The 13,100-nt window shown below is 55.0% G+C and overlaps 1 pseudogene; it reads left to right on the top strand.

The window, feature by feature from the left end:
• Window positions 1–915: 915 nt before the first annotated feature.
• LOC129469631 (ubiquitin carboxyl-terminal hydrolase 6-like) lies at window positions 916–12,455 on the top strand (annotated as a pseudogene).
• Window positions 12,456–13,100: the final 645 nt, after the last annotated feature.

The following is a 13,100-nucleotide window of genomic DNA, read 5'->3' as shown; positions in this document are numbered from 1 at the left end:
TCAGTAGAATCATCTAATTTCTTTTCTGAATATTTTCCATCCGCTGTTGGCTGAATCCACAGATGCAGAGCTCCCAGATACGAGGGCCAAGTGTGCTTTGAGAGTAGGAGGGGTGAGGTTGCTAATGAGTACAGGGAGTAAGTGTCAATCAGGAGGGCCCTGCATTGGGGCATCTGGATGCCCTATCTCAGGACTTGAGGCTCCAGGTTTGGATGGCACAGGCAGACTCAGCCCCGGTCAAAGCCCTCCCCTTGAATGTTCTTTTTATCCCAAGTTCTTTCTGGCCCCTGGAATTTGGCATCCCGTAGGATGCCTTGGGTGGAAGGACGGATAAGCCAGATTTTAGATAACATGTCTAGAAGAGTGAGCCCCTACTGTGTGCCCGGCACTTTCCCCACAGGATCCTCTAGCTGGAATAACCAAGGGTCATGGAGAGAAATACCCAGTTAAAATATCAGAAATAAAAAAAGAGATACCATTAGAGATACTAAAAAGACCATTAGGTAATAGTATTAGCATTTGTATTCTGAGATTCAACAGCAGCAATCACTTCCCTCCACCCCTATGTGTATCCCAGGACCACCCTGGGCGGGGAGGGCTGAGGTTAGGGAGCACCCATGGATGCTGTGATGCTGGCCCTGAGCCCCGGGGGTGACAGTGATGAGGAACAGGGTGCACACATGGGTGAGGCTGCCAGGCCTGGCCAGAGAAGCAACAGACATGTGCACAAATGTGTTTAGCTACATACATGTGTGCACACACATGCGCAAACACATGGCACGCAAGCATGATGACGCCTTAGGCAGTGGAGGATGCTGACTTTGGGCCCTGCTGACCCGGGCTAGGCCCCATTGTGATGCATGCCTTTGTCACAGAATATCACTGGTGCTTAACACCCATCCGCTCTCCAGCCTGCCTCTGTGTTCTACAGCAGCTACACACACACAATGGTATCTGTGAGCAGCTCTATGGACTCAAAGGTTTTCTCCCTGAGAGGCATAGCCCAGGCCAGCTGATTCATCAGAATCAGGTGAGTGTGACCTGCTCTCTTCCCTCCATGCTGACCTGGGGACAATGGCTAACTGTGTGGGTGGTGCTGGCCTCCGGGCACCTGCTGAGGAGGGTCATCCCTGAGCACTCACCGGGTGCCTGTTCTACGCTGCCTGTGTAGACAATTGTCTCTTTCGTCCTCATGGTGGCTCCCGAATGTACCCATCTGACAAGTGAGACATCTGGGGTCAGAGAGGTGGTAACCGGCCCGGGAATCCCAACACGACCCTGGGTTTTGCTCTCGGCCCTGCCCTGTGCCATGCTGGACTTCAGGCCTGAACCCTGCGGCCTCCTTGCCCTAGATTCCAAATCTGTCCAGGGTTTCTGATCCCAATGGGGCAGAGCCTCGCCGTGGCAGAGTCACTGAGATGGATCCACTGTGGGTGAGGTGGAGGGGAGGGTCCTCAGAACACGTCTGTAGCCTAAGCTGGGTCATGATGGTCCCTGTGGGACCCACTGAACACGCACAGTCCTTTGTCCGGGAGTGGGATGGGGAGCCTTCTGCATTTGGGCAGTTGTGGAAAATGAAGGAGCCCTGGAGAGCTGGCTGGAGGGAGACTATCTTCCCTCCTGTTAAAAGGGGTCCAGGTACTGGGGTTCTCCCCAAGTATTTCTTTCTCTGGTCCTCTCGAGGCCTCACCCTCCTTTTGCCCCGAGTGTTCCCAGGAGGGATGGTCCATCTAGGTGTTCTCCAGAACCAAGGACCCACTGTTCTTCCTCAGTGACCCAGGAAAATGAAGCCCCCTCCTGTATGGACAGCTCAGAATGATGGAGTCCACTGTCCCTCCCCAAGAGATGTGGTTTCCATGAGCACAGGGGCTGCTTTGGAGACAGTAGATTATTTTCATCCCCCAAACCAAACACCCTCCTGCTCAACTGGCGTCGTTCCTAAAGTGGCTTCACTGGTGAGATTCAAGGGCCACAGTAGCCCAAGTGATGAGCGGAGTAGAACCGAGCAGTCTGGAGAGGTCATGTTCCCCATAGGAAACTGGGCATCTCTGTGGTCCCTGAGCATCCCAGGAGGCCGATTATACAGAGACCTCTGGTCCCTGACCCCAGTCTGCCTCCACATCCCTGGAATAGCCCATCATGGGCCCTTCAACCTTGGCAGGTGGACACCATTCAACCTGCTGGGGCAGGTGTGTACCTGTTTCATGGCATTTGGGGACAACAGAATTCTCTGTCCAAGTCCCACTGTTCTCAAGTCCTTGGGAAGATGCCCACCCCTGCTTTGGGCTTGAGACTCCAGAGACCCATGCAGGTGTGGGCCACTGGGTCTGGCCCCTTTTCACCTGAGGGCAGTGGTGGAATGGGGGTTATGCAGCCACGCAGCATCTGGGAGCCAGGTGGGAGCAGTTCAGGTGTTCTCCGAAGCTCTCAGGTACAGTGTAATATTTAGATGATTTTGTCTCACAGGATGGACATGGTAGAGGATGCAGATACTTTGCAGGAGCGAGAGGACATCATTATGAAGTATGAGAACATACAGGTCCGTCTGCTCCCTGGAGGGAGGCCTCTTCCAGTGCGCCCTGGTCAAAGGGTCCTGGGCTCCCTAGGAGCACAGGGCAGGGACGGGTGGCCACTACCCCCAGACCCTTGCACCCTTTACCTTGGACCCCTCATCAAGGCTCCCTCTGGGTTACAGGGGCACTGAGCTGGGCTGCCAGCAGACATGGGGCCTAAGCCTGTTGGAATCAACAGCAGCACTGATCACTTTGGGATTCTGCAGTGAGTCCTCTGTGCTCCCCTCAGCCCCTAAAGCACTTATTTCAGCTTAGGGATGGATTTGCTTTTAGAAAGGACTTTCTGACACAGGACATGTCTCTCTAGGTTGGGCCAACCTCCCTTCCAGGATCAGAACTCCTCCCTGGCTCCCCTGCAGGTCCAGCCCGAGGTTGTTGTTAGGCCAGAGGTGCAGGGCCCATCTAGGGAGCGGGTGGGAATGGAGAGGGGGCTAGGTCAGGCCTCTGGCCTCTCAGCAGTTCTGTCTCCAAGTTAGCACAAGAGGAGGGGGGCAGCCTGAGGGTCTGGCCCTGTCCACTTGGAGACAACCCCAGTGAGATCCAAGGGTTGTGGCCACAAGGTAAGGAGACACCTGGTCCAGCCTTGTGGCTGTTGTCCAGCAGGTCTCTGGTCTCTGAGGCCCCACCTGCCCCTGTTCTCCCCAGTTTCCCTAGAGCTGCAGCCCTCACTGTCCCCATGGGGAAGGGGGAAAGGCAAGGGGACAGTAGGGGCTGTGGCCTTAAGGGAATGGGGGAGAAGATGGGCAGGGCCCTGTTCTGGGCATCTCACAGAGAGGCCAGGGAGGCAGCAGAGCTTGCGGCTAATGACCCTGGGTCTGGTGCTGGGAAGGGATCTGGGGCCAGGTAAGAGGAGCCCAGGCTGGAGCCCATCCCTCAGGGATCATAGGATGGAGAGATGGAAGATGCCGGGACAGGTAGGGTGGGAGGAAGCTTATGAGCTGTGCCACTTCTGAAATGCAGTGTGTGTGGCTTGGGTGCAGGGAGAGGAAGGTGGCCCCTGGGAGGTCAGACCCTGCAAGGGCCTTGGGAGTGTCAGGTGGGGTGGGCCCCCAGTGTACCCTAGACCCTAGCAGGTCCACATCACGTGGTCACTCCCAGAGGGACTCCTGTCAGGGCCCGGTCACCCCATCCCATCTCAAGCCTGACCTTTCTCAGCTCAAGCACAAAGCATTACTTCCAGTCCAGGGGGGCAGCCCCCATTTTGCACCCTGACCACCCCCCCACACCAGGGGCCCCCATTAGCCTCGGCCAGGCTGGCCCTGCACTCCCTCTTCTCCCAGGTCCTGGCCCCTCCTGGGAGTCAGCCCCACAGAAAGGCTCTTGTCCTCCCTTCCCTGTGCCTTCTTTTGGGCTGAGCCCTGAGCTGGATAGGGACAGAGCCAGTCCTTTCTCGGGGTCGGCTCCCAGACCGAGATGGCTCCAGACCCTGTGCAAGTCCTCAGCTCTGCCTGGGCTGCATTACAGTGAGACGGAGCTGCCCCGTCAGAGCCCGGGAGGTGAAGGTAAGAGCCTGATCCATAGGGAGCTGGTCTAGGGATGCGGGGACTTGGTAAGTGGTTAGTGAGGCAGAGGAAGCAGCGGGCCTGGGCAGTAGCAGGTGGGGGCAACACGCTGTCACTCGGAGGGGCAGCTGTCCCTGCTGGACCTGACCCCAGGTTGCTGTATCTCTGGCAGTTTGATGAAATTCCAAAGTGAGAACCACAGTCCTGGCTTGGGGATGGCTGCCCGCTTGTGTCAGGACCCCACCTAGAGGCTGGGACCTGACCTAAGACTGATGTGTCTGTGGCCTGAGGATGACATGTCCCAGGGTCCCAAAGCCAGCCCACTGGCACTCATTTTCTCAAAGGCCCTCAGACCTTAGGGTCTGCTCTTCCCTGGCTCCTTCCAGCTGGGTCCCACCGGGGCTCCAGAGCCCAAGACCTGGCATCCACGGGCGGCTCTGGGAAGTCTGGCAGCTCCACTAACTCCAACATTCCTCATTTGACAGCGAATTCGGCAGAAGATGAGATGAAAGAGCAAGTGGATGGAAAAGCTGGGAGAATGGGAGACATATCAGAACCGCAAAAAAGTAATGTGTGGAGGGAGAGGCCCCCAGATCCACTCTCTGCAGAGACAGAGGACAGGCACCCATGGCTGTGGCCTGGCTCCATCAGCCTCTCAGAGGACAGATGGCACACTGTCCTCACCCAGAGGACCGCAGGCCTGGTTGCCAGCTTTACTGCCCGTTCATGCAAGCGTCACCTTGCTGAGAACGAATCTGAATCTAGGGCTGGGGCCCCCTGGAGCTCGGGGTAGGGATGCCTCCTGGTGACCCGAAGGAAGGAAAAGGTCCAGATCAGAGTTCAGGACTCTGAGTGCCCATCCACTCTTTCAATCCTGGGAAGGGAGACCCTGTCCCAGCTTGACCTCACCTTTACCGAGGAATCATGGGGCCAAAACCAAAGATTTCCAGGATCCTCAGGCTCTGGTCCTGGCTGGGGTCGCCCTGTGGCCTGTGACACCAGATCATTTTCTGCCCACAGCTAATGGATCGAGTGTATAAGGGCATTCCCATGAACGTCCAGGGCCAGGTGTGGTCAGTCCTCCTGAACATTCAGGAAATCAAGATGAAAAACCCCAGAAAATAGCAGGTATGCTAAGCTAGAGCACAACAAACAGGCCAGGCCGGGTCAGGGCCCAGTTCTCCAGCTGGAGGGAATGTCTTGCCCAGCCTGGGGTAGTGGGTGCCATGGTCAAATGCACATCCTAAGCTCGGAAGGTGACATAGGAACCACAGACCCTCCCCAGCTTCAGAAACAAGCCAAAAAGCAGCTTTCTGCAGAAGGAAGCCTTTCTTTCCTTCCTTCTAGAAGTGCTGACTGTGGGCTGACTGCCATTTGGGGCAGGGAGTCTTCCATCTGTCCTGAGGCTGTTTCCTCCTCTTGGCCCTGCCCTACAGGTCATGAGGGAGAAGGGCAAGAGATCCTCTGAACACATCCACCAGGTCTACCTGGACATGAGCTGGACACTAGGGAACCACATCTTCAGGGATCGATATGGAGTCAAGTAAGCCAATGGGAGCCACATGGTGCCAGCAGAGATGGGGTGAACCAGAGGGATGGGGACTTCCCCGGAGCAGAATCCAGGGTCACCCAGGAGGCACGACAGAGCTGCCAAGGGCTCTCCTGGCCCAGGGAGCAGCCGGCACCATGGACGGAGCCCCTCCCAGGTTCCAAGCCCTGTGCCAGGCTGGAACATGTGGGGCCAGAACCCAGGAGGATCCTGCAGATACAGAAGGCAGCAAAGAAAATCACGCACAATGGTGAAAGGTGCTCTCCCTGACCCACGGGGACCTGTGGTAGGACCTACGGGAGGGCAGCAGGATGGAGGGCCCATGAGCCTCCCCAGGCAACACTGACAGCACCAAATGCTGAGGGGATTCAGTTTCCTGGAAACTGTCATCCAGGTCCCTGGGAATGTGACATGGCACAGCCACGTTGGCAGCTGGTTGGGCAGTGGCTCACAAAGCTCAATGGACTTGAACTCCACGTCCCCAAAGTGTCACAGATATTGAACCCACTGATTTGAAAACTGACGTCCACATGAAACCTGCATGCCGCCACGTTCGCTGCTTGATTCCTCATCACTCATACATGGAGCCTTCAGGAACGACCTTCAACACGGGAATGCGGAGAGGAAGGCTGGTCCTCCCTTCAACGGTAGAAGACTCAGTGAGAAAAGGGAATGAGCCAGTGATGCCCGCACAAATGTGGGTGGATCCTAGATGTATTTCGCTAAGGGAAAGAAGCCAGAGTCAACAAAATACCACTGTAGGATTCCAATCATAGGCCATTCTGGAAAAGGCCAAACCACAGGGACTGAGAACCAGCCTGAGTGGCCAGGAACTGACGGATCGGGGAGAGGCTGGCTGCATAGAGGCCACCCTGGAGACTTGGAGGATGAAGGAGTCGCTCCAGGAGGGGCTGGAGCAGTGGCCAGAAGGCTCTGCACATTGGTTTAGAACCATAGAAGAACTGTATACCCAAAGACTGGACTGGCGTGCGTGCAAACCAAAAAAAAAAAAAAAAAAAAAATCAGAGCAAAAATGATCAGTCAACTCACTGTACAACTGGGCTATTAGCATTTCACAGATGTGGATTTTACTGAAACATTTCTTAAATAGCCAAAGGCCCTGAAGAGCTCACTGCTTATCTGGTGAATCGTCTGAACCTGAAATTGGATTTGTTATTAGGGTTTGTAGACAAAGTGAAACTAACATCTGCACAAAAGAAACAAAAGCCCCCTTTATCTGTTTTTTAGGCAGCGGGAACTATTCTACATCCTCCTGGCATATTCAGAGTATAACCCAGTGAGTATTTCAAGGCAGTAACCATATTCCCATATTCACGGCTATATTTCTGGTCCATATTTCCATATTCCCAGGCATGGGTGTCTGGTGGGGGTGTCATTGCTTCTTTTAAAGTTAGTACTTGTGACCCACTGGGATATAGGAGGTAGAACTCCAGCCCACCGCTGGCATAAACCTCCAAGCAAGGGGGGTGGTCTCAAGGGGTCGCACTGAGACACAAAGGTGTCGGGCCTGAACTCCTGGTGTCACCTGGGCATGACCACCCCTTCTTGGAACAAGAAATGATGCCCTCCTCCTGGGGCTGCCCCAAAGCTCAGGAGCTTGGTGGTGTCACAAGCAGGATGGTGCTATCAGGAGACATTTTGGACAAGGTGCTAAAAGGCCCAATGGACATAGCTGTTGTCATAAAATGAATTTGCATCTTGAGGAAGCCTCTTATTCAGAGGAAGCCTCCTCAGTCACCTCTGCCCTCTCTGATGACATGAGTCCTCCCAGGTGACCTCAGCCCTCCCAGGTGATGTCCTTCCACGGTGACTCTGGCTCTTGCAGGAGGTGGGCTACTACAGGGACCCGAGCCACGTCGCTGCCTTGTTCCTCCTTTATCTGCCTGAGGATGACGCATTCTAGGCACTGGCGCAGCTGCTGGCCAGTGAGAGGCACTCCCTGCAGGAGGTGGACAGCTGCCCCCGGGGCCTCACGCAATCAGACCCGGGGAGAGCCACCCTGGCCAGGTGATCTCGGCTTTCAGTGAAGACACCTTCCTTGTGTCACCAGCTAACTGTTGGGAGCCTTCAGGATGTCTCTGCCTCACGCAGTCAGACCCAGGGAGAGCCACCCTGGCCAGGTGATCTCGGCTTTCAGTGAAGACGCCTTCCTTGTGTCACCAGCTTGTTGGGAGCCTTTAGGATGTCTCCGCTGAGGGTCCCACAGGAGCCCAGGGCTGACCCCCAGAGCCCAAGTCAGACACCTTTCATCTTCATCAGCAGAAGGCATCTCATCCTCCCCAAGGCCGCCCTCTGTATCATGGAGCCACGCCCTCCGGCTCTGATTCTGTGCAGCTGACTATCCCTTCCCCGAGAGTCCTCTTGCCCTTCAGCTGCCCAGGCTCCAGCTTCCCTTGGTACCCACAAATGGGCCAACCAAGCCCAGATGGCAGCATCTCCCCATCCCGTGTACCCTGGCCCAACATCACTTCCAGGAGATGACCACGAAGCCCAGCACCCACCCTGTTCTGGCCAACCCCTGTCATGGCCTCAAAGTCAGGCTTGCCCTCCCGGCACCCTGGTCCAGGAGGCCTCCAGGAGCACCTCCAGCCAGCCTCCAGGGGATGTTCCCACCCCTTCTCCCCAGGGCCAAGGCCACATGGTGGGGTTACCAGATGGGAGGGTGGGAGGCCTCAGGTTTGGGGGGCTCTGCAGCTGCCCAGCTCTTGCAGCTGATGGCTCCACATCTTGGGGGAAGGCTCTGATTTCATGATGGGCTGGGGGCTTCTCAGGATTCCACAGCCCAAATGGCGGGACAGTCCAGGGGCTCCAAGACCATCAGGAGCATGTGGTACCCACGTCACAACCCAAGACCATGTGGCATCTGGTGAGTTTATGGTCCCCTCGGCTCTTCCCCAGAGGCCCTGCATCCTGGGGGGCTGGAGGAGCAGCAGGGGCTGGAGCCCCTCATGGGGCTGGTGACAGGTTGAGTCCCAGCCAGGGCCTAACCTGGGATGTTGGGTTCCCCATGGGCTGGGAGTTGGGTTTCCTTTCCAGCCCTGGAGGAGATAGAGGCACAGCGATGGGGGCCCAGCTCCTACAGATCAGGGCTAAGGGCAGTGTGTCCACCGGGAGTGCTGGAAGGAGAAGATGCTGGGAGGAGCCCGGGACACCACCCAGTATTCTGCACTTGGGGAGGGATCTTCAGAGGGCCCTGGAAGAGCGAGGTTTTTAGGGCAGCCCATAGGGCCCTGAGCACCTCTGTTCCTCCCATCAGGACAAGGAAGGTCTATGCGCAGAGGGTTCCTCGTTCAGCTGGCTTCTCCGGATGCTGAATGATGGGGTAAGGAGGCACAGGGAGACCCTAGCTCAGGGACCCTCTTTGCCCTGCAGTGCCCTGCTCCCCCAGCCCAGGGGTCTGGCTCACCCCCAGCCCACAAGGCTCAGGCAGATCCCTACAGGACACACAAGCAAGACCCTCTGCCCAAGAGGGGTCATCCCAGGGCAGAGGGCAGGGCTCAGCCCCAGCCTTAAGGGCAGACTGGGCCAGGACCTGACTTGGGAGGGCTCAGGTGAGCCTCAAGCCCTGGGGAAGCCCCTCTCTCCACTGAAATGAGTGCCCCCCATAAGGAGCTGCAAGACCTTGTATGACCCAGCCTCCTGGAGGGGTCGGGTGACCCTCATAGGGAGGGTCACTGAAGTCCCATGGGCTAGCTTGAGCCACCAGCCCCAGCCTGGAAGGGCCAGGTCCTCCCATGCCTACTTTCCCCACAGGTCTCTCTCGGGCTCACCCTGCGCCTGTGGGACGTGTATTTGCTGGAAGAGGAACAGATGTTGATGCTGATAACAAGCGCTGCCTTTAAGGTTCAGAGGAGTAAGTCCACGTGTGCCCAGTGGGGCCTGGGGAGCACTGGTATCAGACCCTGACTAGCCGAAGGGCAGCTTCCTCACACTGTTCTCATGATTCTCTGTTCTGGCCCACAGGGAAGTCTGGCCAGGTGGGCTGGGCAGGGCACAGTGACACCGAGCCCATCCCTCACGTGACCCAGATGAAAGTCAGGAGTGTGGTGAGCACTTCCCTGCCCAGGCCGCCCCCGCAGCCACAGCCTTCTGTGCACATCTGGACCCCTGGGGTGGCCACAAAAGGATCCGGCACTGCCCAGTGGGAGACTGAAGTGGTCACCGGTTATGGGCTCTGACCCTTCCCAGGCAACTCTCCTGGCCTGATGCCCACCTTGTCCCTAGAGCGCCACATGAAGACGTCCACGTCTGGCCTGGGGGCACATTTTCAAGACCAGCTCTTCCATACCTGAGCCCCGGATGATGACGCTGGTTTTTTTTTTTTTTTTTTTTTTTTTTTTTTTTTTTTATACTTTAAGTTCTAGGGTACTTACATCATGTGCACAACATGCAGGTTTGTTACACATGTATACATGTGCCATGTTGGTTTGCTGCACCCATTAACTCATCATTTACATTAGGTATATCTCCTAATGCTATCCTCCTCCCTCCCCCCACCCCACTACAGGCCCCGGTGTGTGATGTTCCCCTTCCTGTGTCCAAGTGTTCTCATTGTTAAATCCCCACCTATGAGTGAGAACATGCAGTATTTGTTTTTTTGTCCTTGTGATAGTTTGCTGAGAATGATGGTTTCCAGCTTCATCCATGTCCCTACAAAGGACATGAACTTATCCTTTTTATGGCTGCATAGTATTCCATGGTGTATATGTGCCACATTTTCTTAATCCAGTCTATCATTGATGGACATTTGGGTTGGTTCCAAGTTTTTGCTATTGTGAATAGTGCCACAATTAACATATGTGTGCATGTGTCTTTATAGCAGCATGATTTATAATCCTTTGGGTATATACCCAGTAATGGGATGGCTGGGTCAAATAGTATTGCTAGTTCTAGATCCTTGAAGAATCACCACACTTTCTTCCACAATGGTTGAACTAGTTTACAGTCCCACCAACAGTGTAAAAGTGTTCCTATTTCTCCACCTCCTCTCCAGCACCTGTTGTTTCCTGACTTTTTAATGATCGCCATTCTAACTGGTGTGAGATGCTATCTCATTATGGTTTTGATTTGCATTTCTCTGATGGCCAGTGATGATGAACATTTTTTCATGTGTCTGTTGGCTGCATAAATGTCTTCTTTTGAGAAGTGTCTGTTCATGTCCTTTGCCCACTTTTGATTGGGTTGTTTGTTTTTTTCTTATAAATTTGTTTGAGTTCTTTGTAGATTCTGGATATTAGCCTTTTGTCAGATGAGTAGGTTGCAAAAATGTTCTCCCATTCTGTAGGTTGCCTGTTCACTCTGATGGTAGTTTCTTTTGCTGTGCAGAAGCTCTTTAGTTTAATTAGATCCCATTTGTCAATTTTGGCTTTTGTTGCCATTGCTTTTGGTGTTTTAGACATGAAGTCCTTGCCCATGCCTATGTCGTGAATGGTTTTCTTCTAGGGTTTTTATGGTTTTAGGTCTAATGTTTAAGTCTTTAATCCATCTTGAATTAATTTTTGTATAAGGTGTAAGGAAGGGATCCAGTTTCAGCTTTCTACCTATGGCTAGCCAGTTTTCCCAGCACCATTTATTAAATAGGGAATCCTTTCCCCATTTCTTGTTTTTGTCAGGTTTGTCAAAGATCAGATGGTTGTACATGTGTGGTATCATTTCTGAGGGCTCTGTTCTGTTCCATTGGTCTATATCTCTGTTTTGGTACCAGTACCATGCTGTTTTGGTTACTGTAGCCTTGTAGTATAGTTTGAAGTCAGGTAGCATGATGCCTCCAGCTTTGTTCTTTTGGCTCAGGATTGTCTTGGCAATGCGGGCCCTTTTTTGGTTCCATGTGAACTTTAAAGTAGTTTTTCCAATTCTGTGAAGAAAGTCATTGGTAGCTTGATGGGGATGGCATTGAATCTATAAATCACCTTGGGCAGTATGGCCATTTTCACGATATTGATTTTTCCTATCCATGAGCATGGAATGTTCTTCCATTTGTTTGTGGATGACACTGTTCTTAATCATCTTTGGGCCTCTATGAAGAAACTAACAAAGAAGTATGGGGACCTGCCACCCCCAGGTGGGCTCCAGTACCAGGTACCCTCCTGAGTCACCCTCTGGGGCAGTCAATACTGGAGGAGTGCCCAGGACCCCTAACCCTACTACCTGGGTCTTCCTCTTCACCTTTTCTTCCTCCTCTTCCTCCTGGACTCTAAGAAAGTACAGGAGGCCCACCATTCCTCAGGGCAGGCACTCCGTGCGTAGGTACTGGATGTGCTGTGCATGCAGGAGGGGCATGTGGGCAAGACCCTCTAACAAGCCCCTTCCCACTTTCCACAGTGGTCTGCTCTCCCCCTCACAGGGCCCTCAAGGGCACTGGAGGAGCCAGACCCATTTATGAGAGCCTCTGCCCCTCCCTGCAAGCGCTGACAGCCTCAGAGAGCAGCAGAGGCCCCTCACTCCTGCAGACTCCTCCAAGGGTGCCAGGACAACAAGCCTTGAGCCAGGGAGACAAGGGAATCAGTGTCGCTGACCCCCAGAGCATTCAGAGAGAGGGCACAGGTGGGACCCTGGGCCCAGAGCCAGAGCCAAGTGTTTAGCCAGGTGTGGGAACGGTCAGTTCTGGTATGGACGGGGCAGCCCAGGAGGGCAGAGGGTGACCCACGTCTAGGCCCAGTCACTCACTGTGGAGACAGGTCCCCATGTGAGGTGGCAAGGGGCTGGGTGACATCCGAGGCCCCTCCCACCTGAGTTCTGACTGGAGGCCATATTCCAGGCCCAACAGCCCTGGGACGAGGGTGTGTGGCAGGAAGCCCCCAGCCAGGCTGAACCCTGGAGGCAGTCCCAGGAGACACCTGCCATGCCCCGACAGCTTCCCCATGCCAGGCGGCACACACCCCTTCCTCTGGGATCAGCAGACTACAGGCATGTCATCAGTGTCAGACCACGGGGGCCACACAGAGACCCTGAGGACTCCAGAGACCCAGGCAGGTGGGGCCCAGCCCGGAAAGGCCTGCATGGGCTCACTGGAGACACTGACCACGTCTGTTTTCCTTTCAGCCAAACCCGAGCAAGGGTCCTCGGGACCTAGGTCTGTGCCAGCATCACATGGCAGGACGACCATCTGCAAGGGGGACAGGCAGGCCCTTCCCGGCCCACCAGCCCAGTTCCAGCGGCCCATTTGGTGAGCTTCCCCACCTCGTCCCACACCCTGTCCTGGTGGGGCTGTCCATGAGGCCAAGGCCCAGGAAAATGAGGGGGCTTCTGGGGAGCCCAGGGCAGCAGACCACTCTCTGGGGGCACCTGGGACTCAGGGCATGCCCAGCCTGGCCCCAGCTCAGGGAGGACTTCGGCGTTCCTGGAGATTCCTGCAGTGGAACTCGATGTCCTGGCTCCCGACGGACCTGGATGTGGGGGGCCCTTGGTTCCCCCATGATGATTTCAAACAGAGCTGCTGGGCCCATGTCCCTTCTG

The sequence above is a fragment of the Symphalangus syndactylus genome, chromosome 20, assembly GCF_028878055.3.
Source record: "Symphalangus syndactylus isolate Jambi chromosome 20, NHGRI_mSymSyn1-v2.1_pri, whole genome shotgun sequence".
NCBI classification, from domain to species: Eukaryota; Metazoa; Chordata; class Mammalia; order Primates; family Hylobatidae; genus Symphalangus; species Symphalangus syndactylus.
Note: the sequence above shows the minus strand (reverse complement) of the source record. Positions and strands in the feature narration are given on the sequence as shown.